This window comes from Amphiura filiformis, chromosome 7, assembly GCF_039555335.1.
Source record: "Amphiura filiformis chromosome 7, Afil_fr2py, whole genome shotgun sequence".
Taxonomy (NCBI): Eukaryota; Metazoa; Echinodermata; class Ophiuroidea; order Amphilepidida; family Amphiuridae; genus Amphiura; species Amphiura filiformis.
Window position 1 is genome coordinate 1,247,039 of NC_092634.1, and position 24,807 is coordinate 1,271,845.

The window sequence follows — 24,807 nt, forward strand, 5'->3', positions numbered from 1 at the left end:
ATCCTAGCGAAATTGGTAAATCCCTTAGCAAAGAACTCGATTCATGTAGAGAGTGGTTAACTGAAAACAAGCTTTCCCTTCATCTTGGCAAAACCGAATCCATCCTCTTTGGTACTAAACAAAAACTCAATAAAGCTATTGATTTTGTGGTTAAATGTAATGATGAAGTTATTAAATGTGCGCATTCTGTCAAGTACCTGGGTATTTCTCTGGATCAATGCTTGTCTTGCGATGAAATTGCCTTCAATGTCATTAAAAATCTAGTGCCAGGCTTAAATTTTTATACAGACAAGGTTCGTTTCTGAATGAAAATCGCGTAAAACATTGTGTTCTGCCCTCATCCAATGTCATTTTGACTATTCATGCACTTCCTGGTACTCGGCTCTCTCAAAAACTCAAAAATAAACTCCAAATTATACAAAACAAAATGGTCAGATTCATCCTGAACCTAGACTCCCGGACACATATAGGGCAACAGGAACTTGACAGACTGCGCATGCTTTATGTAAAAGATCGGGTTACTCAACTTAAAATGAATCATGTTTAAAAAATTTTTAATGGCGCCTCAGTTTCTTATCTTTCAGACAATTTCAAACTCTTTTCTGATATACATGGCTATAACACTCGTTCCAGTGAGTTTAATTTTATTCTTCCCGTGCCAAAAGTCAAGCGTGCAATACTTTTTATTTTACCTCTATCCAAGATTGGAATTCACCCCCAAATCATATCAAATCCATCAAAAATCAGAATTGTTTTAAAAGTGCAATAAAGACCTACCTAAGTGAAATCAATTCATAATTTCATGGTATTTTTTTAGTGTTTTTATATATGCTTATTTTTCAATTTCTCTGTAAATATGTATATAGATTATTTCTTGATTCTGTATTGAATTTAGTGTGCTTTTCTTATTATATAATATATGTTTTTATAATTGGACCCCAATGGAAATAAGCCCCCTTTTGGAAGCTTTCTTGGGTAATCCAAGATTTTAATTCAACATTGTTTGATACATTGTATTTGTAATTTAAAGTTATATTGTATATTCTGTTTTTGCTGTAATTTTATGTTGAATTTAATCGAATAAAATCAATCAATCAATCAATCAATCAATCAATCAAAAATGTAGTGATTTGTGGTAACCATACCGGTAGATTATGTACTATCCTATGGGGCATTTTATACATGTTTTTGCTTCTCGTATAAAAACCGCTGGAGCATATGCAACTCAAAATTTGTAAACCTATATTGGACATTTTAATGCTAGGCTTCAATGTAAAATAGAAAACAGAACATGATAAGATTGCAGCACACCCCTTTGTAAAACAAGGCAGTTCTCGAACCATGAGTTTCACCTGCTTTCACAACCGCTTGCTTTCGCAACCGCCTGCTTTTGTTAGCAGAAGTAAACAAGGCGGTTCTTGAACCTTAAGTCTCAACTCGCGACTTTTGGTAACAGCTAGAAGTATAATAGGGATGGTGGTCCCAAATAGGATGTCCAAAGAAATGGGAAGTAAATAAATATACCTTTATTTTTATACAGTATATATGTCATGACACTGATATCACTTATAAAACCATAGATTGTGTTTTATGGCAATTTATGGTTAAATTATTAACTAAACCCTTGCAATCAAGATACAGGGTATATCTGAAAAATTCCAACCCAATCTGACCTTATTTATCATGCTCTGCCGCACTTGCTTTGTATTTTATTGGGTATGACCACAATATGACCTCTACATATATGAGGATGACTGGTACATATAACACTAATGATAATCCACCAGCTAACAAAGGAAGGCAGTGAAATTGTCAAGGTATTTATTTATACTTTCCTGATTTCTTTAGAAACCATAGACATATTGGTAAACACTTGTAGCTGTATTGTTCTCACATGTTTAGCCTTCCTTGCCTAAAAATGATTAAAATATCTTTAGATACATATATACCATATTTACTCTATTAAATGCTCCCAGGGTGCTGCAATTTCAAGGGTGTTTATTTAGGGGTGGTGCAATAATTATGTGTACCAGGGGGTGGTGAATTATGGGGGGCAAAGATTTTTGGCAGGCCAAAAGGGGGGGCAAGCATTTTTGGCAGGTCGAAAGGGGGGGTCAAGCGATTTTTGGCAAGTCAAAAGGGGGCAAGCGATTTTTGGCACAGATATTTTGGGCACCGTTTCTATATTATGCCCTAAAAGGTGTAGGAAACGTTAGGAACACGTTCAAATATGCAAAATTTCCTGCTCGCTTGCATTGGAAAAGGAGGGAGGCAAAGGTTTTTTGGCACATCAAAAGGGGGGCAAAGATTTTTTGGCACGGCCAGAGGGGGGGGGGGCAAGCAATTTTTGGCAGACCATTTTGAGAATTCACCACCCCGGGGTACACATAATTATTGCACCACCCCTATAGAAGTGGGATGAATTTTCGAGGAAAAACTCCGAATTCACGAAATACAACTTCCGGTTGAAATTCAACATGGCAGCGACCATACAGGAACCACATATTATCGGAAAATGCTACCAAATTAGATCTGTAAGTGTATTATTGTTTATGTAAGAATTGTATCCTTGGTTTTTATAGTGCTTTTTTTAGTGATAAACAAGCTGGCAACCCAGTACCTGATCTATGGCTGAGAATGAGATACTGTAAGACTGGTAATTTTTGTGCGTGTAATTTTCCGCGCTTTACCGATTTTGAACTACATTGCTTGTTTTAAATTTCGTGATTTTGAGTTTTCTTACATAAACCTATACATTAAAAGAATATATTCACATGTTTTTATTATCGCGGTGGCTGTGTTGAGAGCGAATAGCACGAAAATTAATGTTCCACAAAAATGTCCACTTTTACAATACCTGACACTTGAACTCGTCAACCATTGCCCATTGGCAAGTACCCAGCTGTACACAAGCTAGACAGATAATCATGATAATAGCCACTTCACAACATGGGCAGCAGTATTATAAAATCCGCATATCTCCACTAATATAAAATAATATGTAATTCATATAAAGCAAACCCATCTTTCTGTGTGAGTCTCTGTGATTAACTGTGACTATATATATACAGAAATGTAAATAGAAGAGGATTTGTCCATCCATGAAATTTCACGATAATGACATGCCAGTTTTAAGCTTAAAGGGGCATTTCGTGATCCACAGCCTCATCCCCCCACTTTTCCAAAAAAAAATTTTTACACCACTGGATAGCTCTGCATGGCTACATAATGTTTATGTACCAAATATTTCTTGCAGATTAACAGGGTTGTCAACTTTTTAGAATTGCTTGGTGTGAGACAGAGGCGTACCGAGATTTGCCGACTCCAATGTTCATTTTGTACCATGATTATTTGAGCCACGGGGCTCGAGAATGTGAAAAGCGGTGGGGGTAGGAGCAACACATTATTCATGACGATGCGTGAGATTTTAATCATTTTCCAGCTTTTTGCGTGAGATTTACTACCTAGGCGTGAGATTATACTACCTTGGCGTGAGACCGTGAGAAAGTGACCCATTGCATGAGAGTTGACAGCCCTGGATTAATTCGTTTAGCAAAAATATCGCCAAATTTGAATTTCGTTCTGGTGCACCAGAACGAAATTACAACGCATTGTCTATGGAGCATTGTACACATAATCATGCATAACTCGCAAACGCAAAATCGGAATCAACTGAAATTTTGGAAATAAGCTTTTTTTCGTGATATCTACTGAAAAATGGCATAAAAAGAGGATGCTAGGATCACAAAATCCTCCTTTAAGGGCAGAGTAATGGGAGAGAACATGGACCTTTTCGAGCATCATTATTTCTGAATTGTATCTCCAAAGTAAATAAAACTATACATTTTTGGAAAGGAAATGAGTCAAGGAATCCCATGGTGACGTCAGATTGAAAAGAGTGAAATAAATCAAGCAAAAATACGTGTAAATATTAACAAGCTGTATTTGATCAGTTTCAAGTGAAAGAATACATCTTAGTGTTGATAAATATCAAGAAATCTCAAATTCGGGCGTGAACAAATGTGCATGTCTTCCATTACTCTGGCCTTAAGTCATGTTTAAGTTACTTTGAAAAAAGATGGGGGGGGGGGGTGTTTGAGAGAAGGAGAGCATTTAAAGCCACATTATAACATTTGCTGAGGAGGACGCCCTCAATATTTTTCAAAACTCTGTTTTTTACATGATTGTAATATACTTTGTTAAACTAACATGCCCTGTACAAATCAAGACTTTAGGTGCTGTAGTTTTTCAAAATCCGTGATTTTGAATAAAACGCAGGTGTGACCGTCGTTTTATTATTACGATGGAAATATTAGTTGAACGCGTACACGATGGTACACACACATCAAAGGCCCGTGCAGTAGCTGATACGAAGGCGTGACATGCATTGGCAACATCTGCGCTGGTAGTAAATTTCAGTTTTCTTTGCTTTACCTCGGTTGTCCGGCTCAAAATTAAAAGGGGTCATATCTGACACTAAAAGCTAACATTTTATGGAAATGAAATACGAATCTATTTTTTATGGAAATGTTATATGGCTTTAATAGAGAAAATACGGTATTTTATATTTCTATTTGCACTCTTCTTTAATTCCATTTGTGAAATACCTTACAGCGGAAGTGTTAAGTTTTCATGTTATGTTAGGACAATATTTCTGCTGATGAAATGACCCCATGTTAACAATAGCCTTGTTCAATTCAAGGCCCTCTATAAATAAAGTTTCCTCCCTCATGACCAGCACTTGAATCCTAGTTTCTAATCTGCACTGCTTTTGGGGCTCGCCAAGTCCATGATATGAGGGCACAGACCGCGGCCACCTATAATCATGCGTATAAGTTGAACGATCGAACTCGGGTTGAGCCTACGAGCTTCATTTTGGCGGTTCGTAGACTAAGCCCAAGTTCGATTTTTCAGCATACATTTACGCACGGTCATTAATAGCCATAATCTGTGGCCCTCACTGACTTCGCGAGCTCAAAAATAGTTCCAGCAGGGAGCAAATCTTAGAAGGCCTTGAACAAGGCTATGTTGACAATGGCTAAATATTAAAGCTGTACTTGTTCTTGAAAGGGGCCGGCGATTGTCTGCCATTTTAATTTTTTAGACAGTCTGACCTTTTGAGGTCATTTAGTAGACTTAATGCTTACCAGCTAGCCTAACTACAGTTCGCACATTGAAAAGTTAACTTCGACGTATGTGGTGCGAAAATTCTTGCTGTACCTTTCAGCTGACATGGTTACGTTTGCAGCCACGCAACGGTTTACATATGACCAGTTCTAGCTGTTATAGAATTGTGTGGGCATAATTGTAATCTTTACGTACGTTAAAGTGAAAACTATATGACTGAAATAGTGCTGCGTGCATTTGGTTGCATCCGATTGCCTTGGAGCATGTTTTAATAGGTGTGGTGTAATAATTATGTGTACCCCAAGATGGTGAATTATAGGGGGGCAAAGATTTTTTGGCAGGTCAAGCAATTTTTGGCAGCTCAAAGGGGGGGGGGATTTTGGGCGCAGATGTTTTGGGCACTGCTTTTAGAATATGCCCTAAAAAGGTGTAGGGAAATTTCCTGCTTGTTGCGCTCGCATTATATGATAAGACAATTTTAATGTTATTAGGTTCCCCAAAATCTTGCGTAAAGGGGTTCCGTAAGGGGGAGCAAAGATTTTCTGGCACAACCAAAGTGGAGGGGGCCAAGCAATTTTTGACAGACCATTTTGAGAATTCACAACCCGGGGGTACACAAAACAAACTTTTTTAATACCCAGAATCATGCGCTGTTTGTGTGTGCATCCCACATGGTGTAATGATGCAATTGCCCTAAATGATATATAGGCACGGTTTTGCTGGCCAGCGAAGCTCAAGACCTGTGGAAAAGTGTCGCCGACCCAGTACTGTGAGGGGTCTCAGGTTCGAATCCCACCCAGAGCAAAGAACTTCTTTCTTTGTTTTCTCTCTTTATTCCTTCTTTCCCTTCCCGTCGCCAAAAAGCCCTAGGCGGTTAGGGTTAAGAAGTTGAGAGAGGAAATTCTCTCACAAATAGTGGGGACTAGCACCTTTCACCTGATTTATGGGGGTCATTTTGGATGTCCCCACATTTTTTTAAAACTGTCCTATCAACAAACCCCTCTTTCTACTTACAATATCTCTGTACATGCACATAAAACAACAAGATAAGCGGGAATCCCTACCTATAGTCCCCACCACTAAAAATGGCATCTTTATCATTCTATCAGCCTACCTTAAGTGTTTTTTGGTCCCCACAAATGCAGTGTGAAGAAGTGCGAATGTCCCCTCTTTTCTGGTACAAGAGATCCCCTCCCCTCCCCCCTCTATCTCTCTCCAATGGCCAGTCTGGGAGTTGATGTTTTTTCTATATTTGACAAACATATTTGCATACAGGTTGAGGCTGATAAATCAAAACTCAGAATATACATTGAATTATGTTCTTTTGTAGACTGATCATCACCATGGGAACTCAAAGAAGCAAAAATGCTGTAACTCAAAGAAGTAAAGTTGCTGATGCTGCAAAAGTCAACAACCAATTTGGTCTGCAGTTGTATAGCTCTATCAAAAAACATCTTGGAAGTGATGACAATGTTTTCTTCTCTCCTCTGAGCATTACCACAGCTCTTGCAATGACGTACATGGGAGCCAGAGGAGACACAGCTAAACAGATGGAGAGTGTCATGAAATTTGAATCACTTGGCAAAGATGTCCACCATGCTCTCAAAGACCTGAACTCTGAACTTATCTCAACCTCACCATCTCTGCAGCATGCTAATTTGTACCAGTTGAAACTAGCTAATCGTTTGTATGGTCAAAAGAGTTTAAATTTTCTGCCTGAATTCCTTGCGTCCACACACGATCTATACAATGCCCAGCTTGAAGCGGTAGATTTTGTCACAGAGACCGAAGCCACTCGGGAGGCCATTAACTCATGGGTAGAAGAGCAAACTGCAGGAAAGATACAACAACTTCTGGCACCAGGAGTTCTGTCACCGGATTCTCGTTTGGTTTTAGTCAATGCCATATATTTCAAAGGTGAGTGGCAGGAGAAGTTCAAGGGAGGAAATACCAGAGATTTGCCATTCCACATTTCAACTTCAAAAACTGTGACTGTCCCTATGATGTACCAACAGGAGACATTCAACTACTACCATGATGCATCTCTTGGATGTAAAATTCTTGTCATGGATTACAGAGGACAGGAAATCAACATGATGGTAGCTCTTCCAGATGAAATTGATGGTTTAGCAAAACTTGAAGCAAACATCAATGAGAAAGTCTTAAAATCGTGGAGTAGCAATGGAAGGCCAGAGAAGTGTAGAGTTAACTTTCCAAAATTCAAATTTACCAAGAGCTTCAGTCTTGTAGATCACCTGAAACAGATGGGAATGTCTGATTTGTTTCAAGATGGCAAAACAGATCTCTCTGGGATCGCAAAAGATGAGCTTGTTGTGTCTGAAATTGTCCACAAAGCATTCCTTGATGTCAATGAAACAGGAACAGAAGCTGCTGCTGCAACAGCTGTTGATGTGATGCTGTATGGATCAAGCAGGAAGAAACCAAAAGAACCAAAAACATTTAAGGCAGATCATCCCTTCATGTTCTTCATTTGTGACAATTCCTCAGGGGCTGTCATTTTCATGGGTCGTGTCATGCATCCAGTTATTGAGTAACTTTATGAACTGGAGAAAAAGTCTTTATCCCGTAAAGCAGTGGTTTTTTTCTGACTATTTCATTAGCTAACTGTTTAAGGGGAGAGTAATCGAAGAGAACACAGACCTTTTCCGACTTCATTGTTTCTGAAGTTTAAGTCCAAATTGTATGAAGATATACAGTTTTGGAATGGAAACGAGTCAAGGAATCCTATGGAATTAATGTTAGATTTTTAAACAAAAATGTTCAGATTTTGAAAAATCACAAAAATACACTTTTTTGCCCCAACTTTTTTGTAATAGTGGCAGTGGAAGATCTAGAGCAGTCAGAGGGGGGTCCCAAATTTGAGAGAAAAAAATCTAAAATGTACTGCGCAATGCAGGGGGTGTCTGATTGTAATTTTTAGCTCCGCCACTACCCCTCAACCACGTCAAGACAATTTATCAAATCCCAGAATGCCTGTGCAAGCTTCTGGTGATTTTATTGAGGTATACAGGGTGTCCCAAAAAAAGAGGCCCCTCTTTTTTTTGGGACACCCTGTATAAGTGCAAGAACGCCTTATCTGTAATACACAGTTTAGAGTTAAAAATCTTGTGTGTATATTCCTCGTTTGCAGGCAAACACTGATGCACCCCACCACCATACACCCACACACCCCTACAGCCACCCCTACACATGTAAGTTCGAATCCACTATCAAAGTGAGGCCGTGTGTCTAGCAAAATACCATCAAACCGAGGTTTTAGGTAATAGCGAGGAGCAAAGCGAGGTAAAAAACAAAAACATAGTGAGGATGCTGTTTATAATGCTTCTGACGTAGTGAGGGGGGGTATAGGGGGTGTATAAACAGGCTCCTCACTTCTAATGCGAAATGCACATTTCCTCGGTCTAAATGCATGTTTCTTTTTTAGCCTCGCTTTGCAGTGTGTATAAGTACATACAAATCTCGCTTTGTAGGGGTGACCGGGTAGGGGTGTACAGCCATATGGAAAAGTGATAACATAGCCTCCTGCCTTATCAGGCGAGACAAAAACACCTGTCTAGTGGTGGCACTAGTGTGAGATATGACTGACAAATGGCTCACAATCTTGTGGCGCTTGTTTTTTTTGTAATTTGTATATAAAATTTGTCAACTGTGGACTCTGATCGGGGACATGTACCAGGGGCAGATCCAGGACTGCTTGCCCCTGGGGTGCTGTAAAGTTAGTGATCAGAACAGGGGTCCAGGGGGCAGCGTCCTCTTGCGGGGGGAATTTGCCTACCGAAATTTTGCATTTCTGAACTCAATTTGGTGCATATATTTTACCATATACTTATAATGACCCAGCGCCCCCTGGTGGGAGTTGCAAGGGGGCACCACCCCCTTGCCTAGGGAAATTTTTCTGAACTCAATTCTGAACTAAATTCTTACGATTTGGTGCATACTTTTTACCATATACACCTCAGTAATCACTAATCAACTTTTGCAGTAAAATACAACATTTCATTTCATTTCATTTCATTTCACAACGTATTAGCAAATATACTCCTTTTGCATAAAATAATTAATCAGTTCACTAGATTGGTAAATGAGAAGAGTTTTACTGATTTCAATTCAGAACCGATAAGCTTGAAATCAGGCTGAATCAAACACTACCAATTTGATCAGTGGCGTAGCGTCATAGGGGTACGTGCCACCCAATCGATCTGAATTTGTTTAAAATCCCATAGGAAAATTGCCGGAAAACGACTTGTGCCCCCCCATCAGACCCGGTGCCCCCCCCCCATCATGGTCGGTGCCACCCCAATGTGATGACCCACATAACGCCACTGAATTGGATCTGTTCTTCACTAATCATGATTATGGTTTTAAAGTTTTCATCAAATATGGTTTTGTAAAAGTATTTGTGTGTGTCACTGGGGTCCTCTCGCTATTCCGAAGGTCCGCCATTCCAAAGGTTCGCTATTCCGAATGTGTATTCCAAATGTAATTAAAGGTTAAGCTATTCAAAAAAGCGGTTCTCTATTCCGAAGGTTCTCTATACCGAAAATTCCCAAAACACAAACAGGTTCTCTATTCCGAAAACAGAAAGGTTCTCTATTCTGAATATGAAAAAAGGTTCTCTATTCCGAATATTCAAATATGGGTTCTCTATTCCGAAAACGAAAAAAGTTTCTTTATTCCGAAACAAGTCACCGTGTTCTCTACTCCGAATATGAACAAAGGTTCTCTATTCCGAATATGTTATATGCAGTGGAATTCGTAACATCATGGCTAACCGAAAAACTTTACTTGGTTCCTTTTAGGGCCTTTTCCTCCGTAATCAAACACATCATTCTGTCAAGGCTAGCGCTAAACTACAAAGGCCCCAGGGCCCATATGTGGTACACTAACTGGCCCTACCCCGTAGATTTATCCTTTGCCCATCTTGGCCCCAGAGGTTAAAGGTCACAGATTTCGGAATGAAGAACCCTTTTTTCATGTTCGGAATAGAGAACCTTTTTTCATTTTCTGAGTAGAGAACACGGTGACATATATCAGAATAAAGAACCTTCTTTCATTTTTGGAATAGAGAACCCATATTTTCATATTCGGAATAGAGAACCCTTTTTCATGTTCGGAATAGAGAACCTTTTCTGTTTTCGGAATAGAGAACCTTTGTAATAGAGAACCTTTTTAATTTTCGGAATAGTGAACCTTTGTAATAGCGAACCTTCGGAATAGCGAACCTTCGAAATAGCGAAGTTCGCCCGTGTCACTCTTCACACTTTGGACATTTGATTTTGATTTGCTTCACTTGTTTCAAAATTTGTGATTTTGAGTTTTCTTTCATAAATCTATAATACAGAAATCTATAATACAGAAAAACAACATATTCAAGCATTATTACTTTCCTGGCAGCTGTATTGAGTGTGACAAACGCAAAAATTAATCTTCCACAAAAGTTTGCACTTTTACAGTAAACGTACGGCATGACACTGATAATAAGTGATATCATTTGTATCATTTATAAAATCATAGATTGTGTTTTATCAAAATTTATGGTTAAATTATTAACTAATAACGCTTGCAAACATGATACAGGTTATGTCTGAAAAAAATCAACCCAATCTGACCTTATTTATCAGTCAGCTTAATGCTGTGTGTGATGGCCGTAGACTTCAACATAAAATTTCCAAGTTTTGAGATATTTGTTTCCAAATATCAATAGCTATCTTAAGGGGGTACTACACACCTGGCCAATATTGTGCCTATTTTTGCATTTTTCTCAGAAATTATAGCGCATTGGTGACAGATAAGATATCTATATTGTAGGGGCAAAGACTACAACTACTGCACTGAAAATTCAGCAACTCAAGGCAAGTAGTTATTGATTTATTGATCAAATATTGGTATTCCCTCATTTTTGACTGTAACTCCACATCTGTTGTCTGTGCTGAAATAAAATTTCCAGTGCAGTAGTTGTAGCCCTTGCCCCTATAATATACACATCTTACTTGTCACCAATGCGCTATAATTTTTGAGAAAAATGGAAAAATAGGCACAAAAATTGGACAGGGGGTGTAGTACCCCCTTAAGAACCACTGAACCAATACTAAGCTTGTTTGTACACATTTTAATGAATTTTTCATGCTGATTGCAAATAAGGTGAAATGTCATGATAGTTTACAATTCTGACATTTTTGGGGTACTGGTGATCTGCCCCTCTAGCTAACTAGCAACTTCTACCATTTTAAGCAGAAATTAAAAAGTGCATGTGCTTGATATACAATTTATCAGGTTGTTTTTTCCAAGACACCCTATAGCTTGTATAGCAAATTGAACTTTGTATTCAATTGGCTATGACCACAATGACCTATAATCTACATGTATCTGGGGATGACGTGGCACACAAATATTACACTAAATAATTATACCAGCTACTGAAGGAAGGCAGCAGAATTTTCAAGGTATTTAATTATTACTTTCCCAGTTACTTTAGAAAGTGTATAGACAAATTAAGGTAATTTTGTACATAGCTATATTTGTTCTCACATGTTAGCATCTTTATTGCCTAAAAATTATTAAAATATCTTTAGATATAAGGGTAATGGTATTAATCTTTGCCATATAACGTTAAAATGAAAACAAGTAATGTACCACTACATGACTGAAATAGGACTTGGTACATGCATTTGCTTGCATGTGATTACCTTGGAGCATGCTTAGCCCTCACAACAAACTCATAGGGCCTGCACTTTGGCTCGTTTTTTGCAGGTTTACATGGTCCAATAATCACAAGATGACTGACATGTGGTAACAAAGGAAGCAGTCACTGCAATTTGATTATGTCCCATATGATTGGCCATTCAAGACACCCCTGTGAATATACTATAGCGGCCTTTTCAAAATATAATACCTGTTTGCTTGACTGTATTGACAATACCGGGAACAATACACACAGTATATGCATTGGACAAACTTTTTACAATAAGCATGATAAGTGATGATGTGACCTCCAGATTTATACATCGTTAAGCTCTCGCACACTGACAACATTTGATTGAATGGACTGTAGGCTACTGCGCCGTGATTACGGTGAAGGACACCGGTTCAAATCCTTTGTTTGGAGCCAATCGATAAAAGCATGCAGGGCCTCTATACACATGTACAGTTTATCCCTACATAACCTATGTCTTGAATACGCTGGCAAAGTTATGTAATGATCGGATTAATACTATATATATAGCAGTAGGTAAAAACAAGTTTTGAATAATCCGCGCTATAAAGTCCCATTCAGTGATCCCAGCGAAAGTGAAAAAAAAAATCAAATTGTTACGTTTATAAATTTTTTTAATGAAAAACAAATGGCAAAAAAAAACAAAACAGGAAAACGACAGTATTGACGAAGTTGAAGCCCCATTCAAATACATGTAGCTAATTTATATACTGTCAGTACCGGTATATAAATTACAGACTCAACGTAAATGCATTATTTTTGTCTTAGACACACGGTAGCGACTTTCGGCTGAACCACTGCACTAGCAAGCTATGTTAGCACATCTATAACAATGACGAAAGGTACAAAATCAGCCATAGGCCTTTAGATAGCAGAAGACACAAAAGTGGTGTTTTATGACCTTTGACATTCTTTTGTGGCGAGTGACATGGTCTTTCAATTCACGCCGAGTGTCCTTGACAGGTTTGACTATGCTTCAGTGGTCATTAAAGAATTCAAAAGATAACCTCTGCCCCAATAATCCCAAGCAATTGTCTGAAACTGCTCCTCGGATCAGGTGGTGTATGACGTGCATTCCCTAAATTCAGTAAATTTTCATCGTCAACCGTGTAATTGAATGGGATTATTTTGAAATTTTAAAACGCTTGAAATATCACAAACAAATAGGCCTATGTTGATAAATAATATAAATACAAGCTAAAACCGTTGGGGTTCGATAATGAACCCCACAAAACTAACCGAGTATATGGAAAATGCCATACAGCCGAGCGGTTTCACGAGTTGCCGGCTCGATCATGTCATCCGCCGCCTGCCTCGGATCATAAGAACTCAGTCCTCAAATGATAGTCATAATAATGTCCAAAATATAAAAATTACTGACTATCATTGAAGACTGAGTTCCGCAGTCTAGTATCCAAAATCTGAATTTTGATGATTTTTACGATTGTCGGGATGAAAAAAATCAAAAAATCACTGAATGGGCCTTTAGTTCCCTCCTCTCCTTACCCTGGCAATATAAATCAAAGAAAAATAAAGAAAAAAATAAAGAAAACAAGAAAAGAAAATTAACCAAATTAAGGGATCTGTTTTGAGCGTTTCGATAGTATTTTTGTGGGACATGAGAGCACATCAGACATATCGAATTGCATTCTGAATACTGAAGAATGTCTTTCTGATATCAAATAAATTTCATTGTTTGAAATTCACGATATAATACAAATTGTATGACAAATTATTAAAATTTGATATTTTTCACATTTTTGATAAATAACAGTCCTCGAAGTAGACTATGCCATAGTCGATTTTTGATAAATAAAAATGTTATTAATCATGATGAACGCATTCAGTTGAACTCGAAATTATACTGATATTTAGTAGGCCTACATCAAAATACTAGTATAAAATGGTTATGAAAAAGTTTAGGCTATATAATTATATTTGTGACAGTAAAAGTAAAGTATAGGCCCTACGTAGGCTTATATTATCACTTATTGAATGCAACATATCATAATGGCATAATTATAACTGTGATTATAATGACACTTCAATACTGAACAATTCTAATTTTAGAATCTGCCAGTTTATTATCGACTATGGACTTTCACTTTTAAGCAGAACTTTACCCCATGACTCACACACTGTCAATCATACTTGTTTATCAATAAAATCTAACCACAAGACTAAGCATGGTGGTACAACACGCGCCAGATGCATACGTTCATCCACCAGCACAAAAGCGCCGCATTCCCTAGATAGTTGTGTACCATGTATAGTTATAATGGTACCAGTGCAGCGTCGGGAGGATTTAAACAATAACGAGGTCTGGGCGACCAATCACAAGCCAGATTCATTTTTAAAGATGCATTACATCATCACCAATTTTAGTTAGGCCAGAAATTGGCCTAACTCTCAAGGCAAAGTCAGTAGTCCACTTGGGAAGCTAACAAACAGAGGGCGACGGTGACTGAAAAGATCAGTTGTGAAAATCTATCAATTGTGCACTCATTAATTAAATCAGAGTTTTAAGCTTAAATGTAATAGCCAGAGTAGTGCACAATTGGCAAGTGGACTACGGAGAAGTCTATCCTCGAAGTAAATATCATAAATCTAATGTTATATTCTTTTAAAAATAGTCCCTGGCATACAGATACCATACATGTATAGGCCTATGTATAGTAAATTTGTCTGCTTTATCTGTTTTGTGCTGTTTAAGCAAATAGTTAAACATAATTTCCATAAAATGTAAGCTTTTACTGTCAGATATGTCCCCTTTTAATTTTGAGCAGAACAAGTGAGGTAAAGCAAAGAAAATTGAAATTTACTACAACTAGCGCCAATGAATGTTATACGATTGTAAAACGGCACGATCCTCTGGGTGTGTGGGGGTGTGTGCGTATGTGTGTCCTGCACGCGTATTTTTTTTTCTGCAACTATAGCGGGACGCAATACGATACCGGTATGTTATAAGAATCAAACTTACAAGAAAGATGGCTCTTGTCAAATCCTACAATTCTGTCAGAGAAAATATGCATATTTGCATTAAATTTTTTATTAATTGACATAATTGATTAATTAATAAATATTTTATTTAATGATTTACCATAATTCCAAATATGTCAAACAATATGTCAAATTAAAGCTAATGAAATGCTTTATAAATTGGTCAGAGCGCATTTTGCAGAATGCATTTAGTACTTTAGTTACATGATTCCAAACATTCTATTCCAATTTTTTGCTATACACGCATAGGAGCTGTACTTTTAAAATTCGCGCCTAATCAATAATAATAGTCTTTCACTCCATTGTCAAAGTACTGTGCTCCCTGTAGCATTATGGAGTGACCAGGTCCTAGAGCACACCACTCCACGCCATACATAAATTCTCCCAGTCACATTTCCCCAATATGAAATTTAAAAAAAGTTAAATTTTAATTTTACTTCTTTTAAAGTTTGGCAGAGGCGGGGTTCGAACTCTCGGCGCACCACGCCGCTTTGGAGATACTCTATGAGCCTAGCGCCTTAGACCACTCGGCCACTTGTCTTGATGGAATCTTTTATGAAACGTATTTGAAGATATAATCGCAACTTCAATATAGGCCTACCACGTGACAAGCAAAAGCAGAAAAGCGTACCATATTTTGGAATTTTATTTGCCTAAAAACATTAATGTGTATTAATAGCGCTCAATTGTTGTTAATCCGACAATAAACATGATAAATACTGGCGTCTATATGGACAATACATTATATCGATTTTGACATGTGCTCGCACGGTGTCAGTAAAATACTATAGAGGAACCTACCATTTTTCTTGTATACACGTTCGATGTTTTTATCAATTACATAAAAAATCCATTTTAGACCCCAAATGTTTCTTCAGGAAATAAAAGATTAGATTACCATAAAAAGCGAAACAGTAATCTTTTGCGGGTCTAATGTTATTTATACATAGAATTTTCAACGTTTTTTCTATCCTTATTCTTGCTCAATTAAAAAATATTTTGGCGTATATAAAATTGAATAAAATTCTCTGCCTCATAAACGACCTCAAATGTGCCACAATTGGGTATCGCGAATCGTTATATATGATGTGCAGTTAATATTCATATTTTCTTTTATACAGAGGATGCTTCAGTTTTGACAGGAAAAATATTTTCTTGAAAACCCTCTCACTCGGTTATTTCAAAGCGGTAACCACGGTTCCCTAGAATGTGCAATAATTTAGCATTAAAATTTTTCTTCTTCTACCAGCAAGCGTTTCTAGAATGCAGTATGGCGAAATGTGGTGTAGTCTAGAGTGTGATGGTTTTGTAGCAGATGACAGTGCTCATTCAAGCCTGTCAAGGTCAGTTAGTAGCCACTTGCTGAATGGATGGCCATGATCAGCTATCAAAGAGATGCCTTGTGCAGCTGCCAATCACAGTAGAGGTTTGATAACATTTTGTTAAAAACCCAAATGTGATATAAGGACAAAGCTGTGCATGTTGGTACTTAATTGTTTGGATTCTTACGTTGAAATTCCCTTGTATTAGTATTTTTATGTGTAGTGTATAGTGGTCATAAATTATATAGCTTTTAAATTGTGGGCATTTTTGCTCGGTTGCACTGTACCATTATGGAATTTGAGCAAATCAATTACCGACACAAGCAGGTATACAGTGTATTATTTTATTTTTATTTCGTATCTCAGGAGCACAGCTCACTTGGTAAGGCATCAGAATTTGGTACACTAGCGCTTGAACTTTAAATCGGAAGGTGGTGAGTTCGAGCCTCATCACGGTCACATTAATTTTATAAACCAAATATTGTTCGAACTTTTCATATTTGTTTTTCTTTTATTGTTTCTTTTCTTTGTCTTTTTTTTTTTGTTTTCTTTTTTTCTTCTTTTTTATTTCTTTGATCCATATTGCCAGTGTACGGAGAGGAGGGAACTAACGGCCCATTCAGTGATTTTTTTTCATCCGGACGATCGTAAAAATCATCAAAATTCAGATTTTGTATTAAGATCTGCGGAACTCAGTCTTCAATGATATAGTCAGTAATAATCTTTTGGTCATTATATGACTATCATCATTTGACGACTGAGTTCTTATGATACATCATCCGAAGAGCAGTTTCAGACAATTGCTTGGGATTGTTGGGGCAGAGGTTATCTTTTGAATTCTTTCATGACCACCGAAGCAGAGTTAAACCTGTCAAGGACACTCGGCGTGAATTGAACTGACCATGTCACTCGCCACAAAAGAATGTCAAAGGTCATAAAACATCAACTTGGTGTCTTCTGCTAGTGGTTCAGCCCTAAGCCGTGTAGGCCTATTTAGGACAAAAATAATGCATTTACGTGAATCTGTAATTTATATACTGACAGTATATATAAATTAGCTACATGTATTTGAATGGGGCTTCAACTTCGTCAATACTGCCGTTTTCTTGGGTTTTGTGCCAATTTTTTTCATTAAAATTTTTATAAAAGTAACAATTTGATTTTTTTTTTCACTTTCGCTGGGATCACTGAATGGGGCTTTGCAACGCGATATATTCAAAACTTGTATTCACCTACTGTTATAGCATTAATCCGATTATTACACAACCTCGCCAGCGTATTCAAGACATCCAATGCAAATAATCACCTAGATTATGACGTATCATACCGTAAATATGGCGGAGTACTCAAATTCATTCAACAAAAGCATGATTACAAGCTATTGCAATCTACCGCGACAGCTCGTCTCACACACATAACAAATGCACAAATACGATCAAATAGGTTGGCGACAACGTTTGATTGAATGCACTGCATTGTGCCATGATTACGATGAAGGACACCAGTTCAATTCCTTTGTATGGAGCCAATCAATAATTCGCACATCCTCTATTATTGCCCAATTATTGCCCGGGATGATTGCACACTGTAAAAGAGCTATTGTTATGTTTGATGAAATCGTGTTTAACTACCGTATTTGCTTAAGAAGGGCACAATACAGATAAAGTAGACAGATTGACTACATGTGGTACATGTATATACATATAGGGAATGTGTGTGAGTCGAGTATTACCTAATTATAATAGGGGCGTATCCAAAAATGAATTCACGCCCCTTTCAAATGTCGAGCCAAAGTGCAGGCCCTATGTGTTTTTAACCTGAATTTCACAACCAATGAGATCATAATCAACCAGTTCTTGTTCTCCCCAATCTCTCTCATTCCCTCTCCCACCTCCCAGTAGGCACATGGTTAAAATCAAGGCCAGGGTTCTGTTTTTGCCGTTGCCAGTGGCAAAAACTGGCAAAAACCTGTTTTTGTCAGTTTTTGTCTGGTTTAAACCGGCAAAAATGGCAAAAACTGGCAAAAACTCACATATAGTCACTCAAATATTAAAAAATAACACAGAAAGCTCATAAACAGCAGCTCACAGCTTTTAATGAATCATTCAACATAATTTTTGTCGCATCAAAAATGAAAAAGTTTTGAATCTGATATATGCCGCATTTCGGTTAAATGCATTTGACCAATGAAAATGCATGCCTTTAATTTCTTAATATGTTACTTATAATTACAAAATCTGGCCTTGTTACACTCAGGAAATGTATTTTGTAACTTAATAATTTGTTTTGAGATGAAAAAACTGAACTATAAATCACTTTTTTAGTTTTTGCCATTTTTGCCGGCAAAAACTGGCAAAAATTGTTTTTTCCACCTGCGGCACAAACCTGATCAAGGCTTTATCAATATCCACAGTTGAAATATCAAGTCAAGTCAATGTTCTATCGACATCAATGTGAGGCTATATTTACAACCTGATGTCAACCAAATTTCAAGCGCATTCACTCATATTTTGACCTGGTATCAACTTCACAGTTTGGTGTTGTGTTGAAGATAATTTGAACCATATTTTAACAGTGATTGAAATCAGGTTGATGATTAATGAGTTGATACATCAACATGGAAGTAAATCGATGTCAACTTGTGCCCAATTGGCTATCTCTCTTTCAGTGTTTTTCTTTTGCCTTTCTCTGCTCCCTCCCTCCCCACCCTTCTGTCTATAATCTCCCTCCCTACTCTCTATCTCCCTTTCCCTCTCCCTCCCTTCTTACCTGTCCCTTCCCCCTCTTTCTCTCCCTTGCCAAACTGTACTAGTGAGGCCATGGCCAAAAAATTGGGTCCTATATTTTTTTTTGATGCCACTAGTCGATAGAGTGCTCCATATTTCTATTTGACATACCGGTACCCCTCTCTCACCCTGATATATGCTTCTCTAAGAAATTGAGAGAGCAAATTCACTCACAATTAGTGGGGACTAGCACCGTTCACCTGCTTTATGGGAGTCATTTTGGATGTCCCCACATTTTTTAAACGTTCTTATCACCAATTTCTTTATACATGTACATAAAACAACAAGATAAGCGGGAATCCCTACTTTTAGACCACTTGACATCATTGTTTATCAACAAAGGCGATGGACTGGTCTATCAATATGCTTGAACGAACAACTACACTGTTCAATAGCTTTCTTGCACGTGCTCTGAGCAAACTACAATGCTTACGCACACTGTGCAGGGCAAAGAACAATGGAAATTGCCATAATTCGCGCTCATACTGCCGGACAATGATGTCACATGTCAAGTGGTCTATAGCCCCCACTATTAAAAATGGTGTCTTTATCATTCTATCGGCCTACAGTATTAATTGTGCGGACATCAAAATGTCCTCACAGTGTTTTTAGGTCCCCGCTAATGCGGTGAAAAGAAGTGCAAATGTCCCCACTTGTACGTTATATACTGCTCCAAGAAAGTATCCTTACACTTGGAAAAATAATCACAATTTCAAAACTGAACTATATTGGGGTAACTTTGTTTTTTAATAGATGCACTATCTAATCCGGCACATTTTGCCACCCCATTGAATCCAATGTGACTTCAAGAAGCAAAGTTACAAGCATTTGATTCGACGAAGGTCCAGTTTTAAAAGTGACACTCTGGCCTATTCAAAATTCCACGGACTAGACATCTGGTTTGAGAGTGGTAAATGGCTAATTTGTGTGTGCCTTTAACAGCCACTGTCGGTAAGATTCAGACTCTTGTGATTCAAGTGTGTCATGGATTTTCTTTAAAAAAAATAGGATGATGCAACATTGGTCCGAGAAACTATCCCCAAAGTTTTAGCTTCCTCGCTCATTTCGTTTGTCCGAAAAAAAATAATGAAAATTTGGCCCCAAAAACATCGTTAAATGGGTTATCAATTAGCAGCGACTACAAAATTGTGCGTAGCGTTGACCCAGTAAATAGAAAACAGTATTTGAATCCTTCTATGGGTGTCATTACAATTACACAAAAAAATGGTTGGGTCACCATTGGCGCATCGTAATAAACTAGTTTAAAATATTAGTGAAAAGCGCCCTCGTGTTGATTTCTATGACTTGAAACTCGTTGCGCCATTAAGCACCCATATAAAAAGCAAGCTGAAATGGATAAACTAATTACCTAGAGGCAATTGCAAATGCGAAATTGATGGGCGCTCGCTGGCGCTAGAAGAAAATTGGGGTCAAAGGTCAAATTTTCCAATTTTGTGCCATTTTCACGCCTCATTAATTTTGTGCGCCAAGGTCAAAGAACATTAAAAGTGGTGTTCAGTGGTAAAGAAATAATAACTCTAATGAAAGAAACAGAAACAAGCTTGGGTCCTGTTGGTTCACTATTTTGAATGATTTTCTAAATATCATCCTAAAGCCTAGTAAATAGCATATAATAGGCCAAATAGGGGTTTCATCAATCTTCAAGCATCCACAACAGGACGTGCCAACAGATACCCATGGTGTTTTTACTTCATCCACCATATTTAAGTGTTGTTATTTGCATTTATGTAGAAATTAGTTTGGGCACATGTTGGCGCAAGGATATATTAGGGGTCAAAGGTTAATCCAAAACCATAAAGTGCTATTTTATATAGTTCATGCAACCAATATGCAATCTTCAAGCATCCACTACTAGATGTGCCAAAAAGTACCCATAATGTTTTTACTTCAATCAGTTCATCTAAGTGCTGTTACTTGCATTTATGTAGAAATTAATATGGGTTCATGTTGGCCCAAGGATATTTTTACGGTCAAAGGTTAATCCAAAACCATAAAATGCTACTTTTTGATAGTTCCTGCAACTAATACGCAATCTTCAAGCGTCCACTACTAGATGTGCCAAAAAGTACCCATAATGTTTTTACTTCAATAAGTTTATCTAAGTGCTGTTACTTGCATTTATGTAGAAATTTGTTTGGGTTCATGTTGGCGCAAGGATATTATAAGGGTCAAAGGCCAATCCTAAAGCACAAAGTGCAACTCTTTTGCGAGTTTGTGCAACTCTGAAAATGTGCAAACATTGTCCCAATATCTACCTCAAATGGAGTGTATATTTGCTTGTTAAGTCTTATGGATGCTCATGGCACAGTGCTATTTAAGAATAACACTTTAATACTGTTGAATGCAGAATGTGTATAAATCAAAACTTACCCTGCATTTTCAGATCATTTGACAATCCACAACAAACCAAGTGGAAGGTACACATTTTAAGTTTTCATGGTTTACAAAAATGTTCTCCAAAATATTATAAGCCTGCACATGTTATAAGTAGCTATAAGTATATTGATTCATTGCAGTCAAAATGCAATATTGTTCTTCACTTATTATACAATACAATGTACATTGTAAGCTTGCACAACTTCTGCATTTTAAATAAAAATGCAGAAGTTGGTCTCATACTTGTAATATTGGGCTCTTTAAATATTCATATAATGCCAATATTATCCCAACTTCAAGGCTTTTTATGAAGAAATTGAATAAATCGAGTTGGCATAGGTAGTGAAAAAATTATGGGATCTTGTTGGCATTGAAATTACCAACACTCAAAGAATGCACTTTGTCATATTTTGAGTTTTTTGTATTGACCTTTGACCCTCAAAATATCATTGCGCCAACATGAGCCCAAACATATTCCTACAGATACACAAGTAATAGCACTTGGATAAATTAAATGAAGTTATAACACCATGGGTACTTGTTGGCGCATCAAGAAATGGACACTCGAAGATTGCATATTGGTCGCACAAACTAACATAAAAGTAGCATTTTGTGATTTTGAATTGACCTTTGACCCTTAAAATATCCTTGCGCCAACATGAGCCCACACTTATTTCCACAGAAATGCAAGCAACAGCACTTGAATAAACTAACTGAAGTTAAAACACCATGGGTACTTGTTGGCATATCTAGTGGAGGATACTTAAAGTTCGCACATAGTACGGCATGGCATATTATTTACTGTTTACTTGCTTTAAGATGATATTTAGAAAATCATAAAAATACTAAACCAACAGGACCCAAGCTTTTACTGCTTCTTTTAGTAGAGTTACAGTTTGTTTACCACTGAACACAAATTTTTCTGTTCTTCGACCTTGGCGCATAAAATTAATGAGGCATGAAAATGGCTCAAAATTTGAAAATTTGACCTTTGACCTCCATTTTCTTCTTGCGCCAACGAGCACCCATCAATTTTGCATTTGCATTTGATTCTAAATAATTAGTTTATGCATTTCAACTTGCTTTTTTCGTGGGTGCTTAATGGCGCAATGAGTTTAAAGCCACAGAAAACAGCACGAGGGCGCTTTTCACTAATATTTTAAACTTGATTATTACGATGCGCCAATGGTAACCCAAGAATTTTTTTTCTTCATTGTAATGATACCCATAGAAGGATTCAAAAACTGTTTTCTTTTCACTGGGCCAACGTTGGCGCACAATTTTCTAGTGGCTACTAATTGGTAAACCATTTAACGATGTTTATGGGGCCAAAATTTAAATAATTTTTTTCAGACAAACGAAATGAGCGAGGAAGCTAAAATTTTGGGGGTAGTTTCTTGGACTGATGATGTAGCATCTTATTTTTTTAAAAGAAAATCCATGACGCACTTGAATCACAAAGTCCCATTTCGGTCCCATTCTTACTGACAATGGCTGTTAAATTAAAACAAAAGGAACAAAAGAGCTGAATAATAAAATGCAAGTTATGAAAAGTACAGAGAAGTAAAAACTGAAATAAATACTGCTTTAAATAAGGCTGCATTGAAGAAACTGTGTAGTATCTTTGTTGGGCTTGTTGGAATCTTTTTGCGCCTTGTATAGGCCAATTTGTCACTTTTAAAACTGGACCTTCATCTATTCAATTGCTTGTAACTTTACTTCTTGAGGTCATATTGGATTCAATGTGGTGTCATAATGTGCAGGATTAGACAGTGCATCTATTACAAAAACAAATGTACCCCAATATGGTTTAGCTTTGAAACTGTGATTATTTTTCCAAGTGTAAGGATACTTTCTTGGCGCAGTATACAAGAAATCCACCCTTTCTATCCATATGGCCAGCCTGGGAGTTGGTGTTTTTTATATTTGACAAATATATTTGCATACACGTTTGAATTATGTTCTTTTGTAGACTGATCATCATCATGGGAACTCAAAGAAGTAAAGATGCTGCACAAGTCAACAACCAATTTGGTCTGCAGTTGTATAATTCTATCAACAAACATCTTGGAAGTGAAGACAATGTCTTCTTTTCTCCTCTGAGCATTACCACAGCTCTTGCAATGACATACATGGGAGCTAGAGGAGATACAGCTAAACAGATGGAGAGTGTCATGAAATTGGAATCACTTGGAAAAGATGTCCATCATGCTCTCAAAGACCTGAACTCTGAACTTATCCCAATCTCACCATCTATGCAGCATGCTAGTTTGTACCAGTTGAAACTAGCTAATCGTTTGTATGGTCAAAAGAGTTTCAATTTTCTGCCTGAATTCCTTGCATCTACACGTGATATATACAATGCCCAGCTTGAAGCGGTAGATTTTATCACAGAGACCGAAGCTACACGAGAGGCCATTAACTCATGGGTAGAAGAGCAAACAGCAGGAAAGATACAGCAACTTCTGGCACCAGGAGTTCTGTCACCTGATTCTCGTTTGGTTTTAGTCAATGCCATATATTTCAAAGGCGAGTGGCAGGAGAAGTTCAAAGAATACAATACCAGAGATTTGCCCTTCCACGTTTCAACTTCAAACACCGTGAATGTCCCTATGATGTACCAAAAGGAGAAATTCAACTACTACCATGATGCATCTCTGGGATGTAAAATTCTTGTCATGGGTTACAGAGGACATAAACTCAACATGATGGTAGCTCTTCCAGATGAAATCAATGGTTTAGCAAAACTTGAAGCAGACATCAACGAGAAAGTCTTAAAATCGTGGAGTAGCAATGGAAGGTCAGAGAAGTGTAGAGTTACCATTCCAAAATTCAAGTTTACCAAAAGCTTCAGTCTTGTAGATCACCTGAAACAGATGGGAATGTCTGATTTGTTTCAAGATGGCAAAGCAGATCTCTCGGGGATTGCAAAAGATGAGCTTGTTGTTTCTGAAGTTGTCCACAAAGCATTCCTTGATGTAAATGAAACAGGAACAGAAGCTGCTGCTGCAACAGCTGCTGATGTGATGATGTATGGATTAATCGGGAAGAAACCTAAAAAAACAAAAACTTTCAAGGCAGATCATCCCTTCATGTTCTTCATTTGTGACAATTCCTCAGGTGCTGTCATATTCATGGGCCGTGTCATGCGTCCAGTTATTGAGTAACTTTATGAACTGGAGAAAAAGTCTTTATCTCATAAAGCAACAGTTTCATTCAATTTCAATTTCAAATAGTACCATTTTAAGGGGGTGCACCAAGTATTACTTTTTGGCAATACTTTGTTTTCGCCTTATATCTTCAAAAGGAGCAACTTTTTGCTGGGGCAACAACTTGCAATGTTGAGTACACACCTCAAGCTATATACGGGCAGAGTATAAAGAACTCCCCAAGTGTGGACCACGGAACTTAAGAATTAGAGGCAACGCCCTATACACTATTT

At 37.5% G+C, this 24,807-nt stretch overlaps 1 protein-coding gene and 2 pseudogenes across 1 annotated transcript in view; 2 read left to right on the plus strand and 1 right to left on the minus strand.

The window, feature by feature from the left end:
* Positions 1-24,807, minus strand: part of LOC140156542 (protein-glucosylgalactosylhydroxylysine glucosidase-like) — a 60,176-nt gene that overhangs the window by 15,554 nt on the left and 19,815 nt on the right. The gene's annotated exons all lie outside the window — the stretch shown is intronic.
* Positions 6,471-7,718, plus strand: LOC140156450 (leukocyte elastase inhibitor pseudogene; annotated as a pseudogene).
* On the plus strand, positions 11,573-24,614 carry LOC140156609 (leukocyte elastase inhibitor pseudogene; annotated as a pseudogene).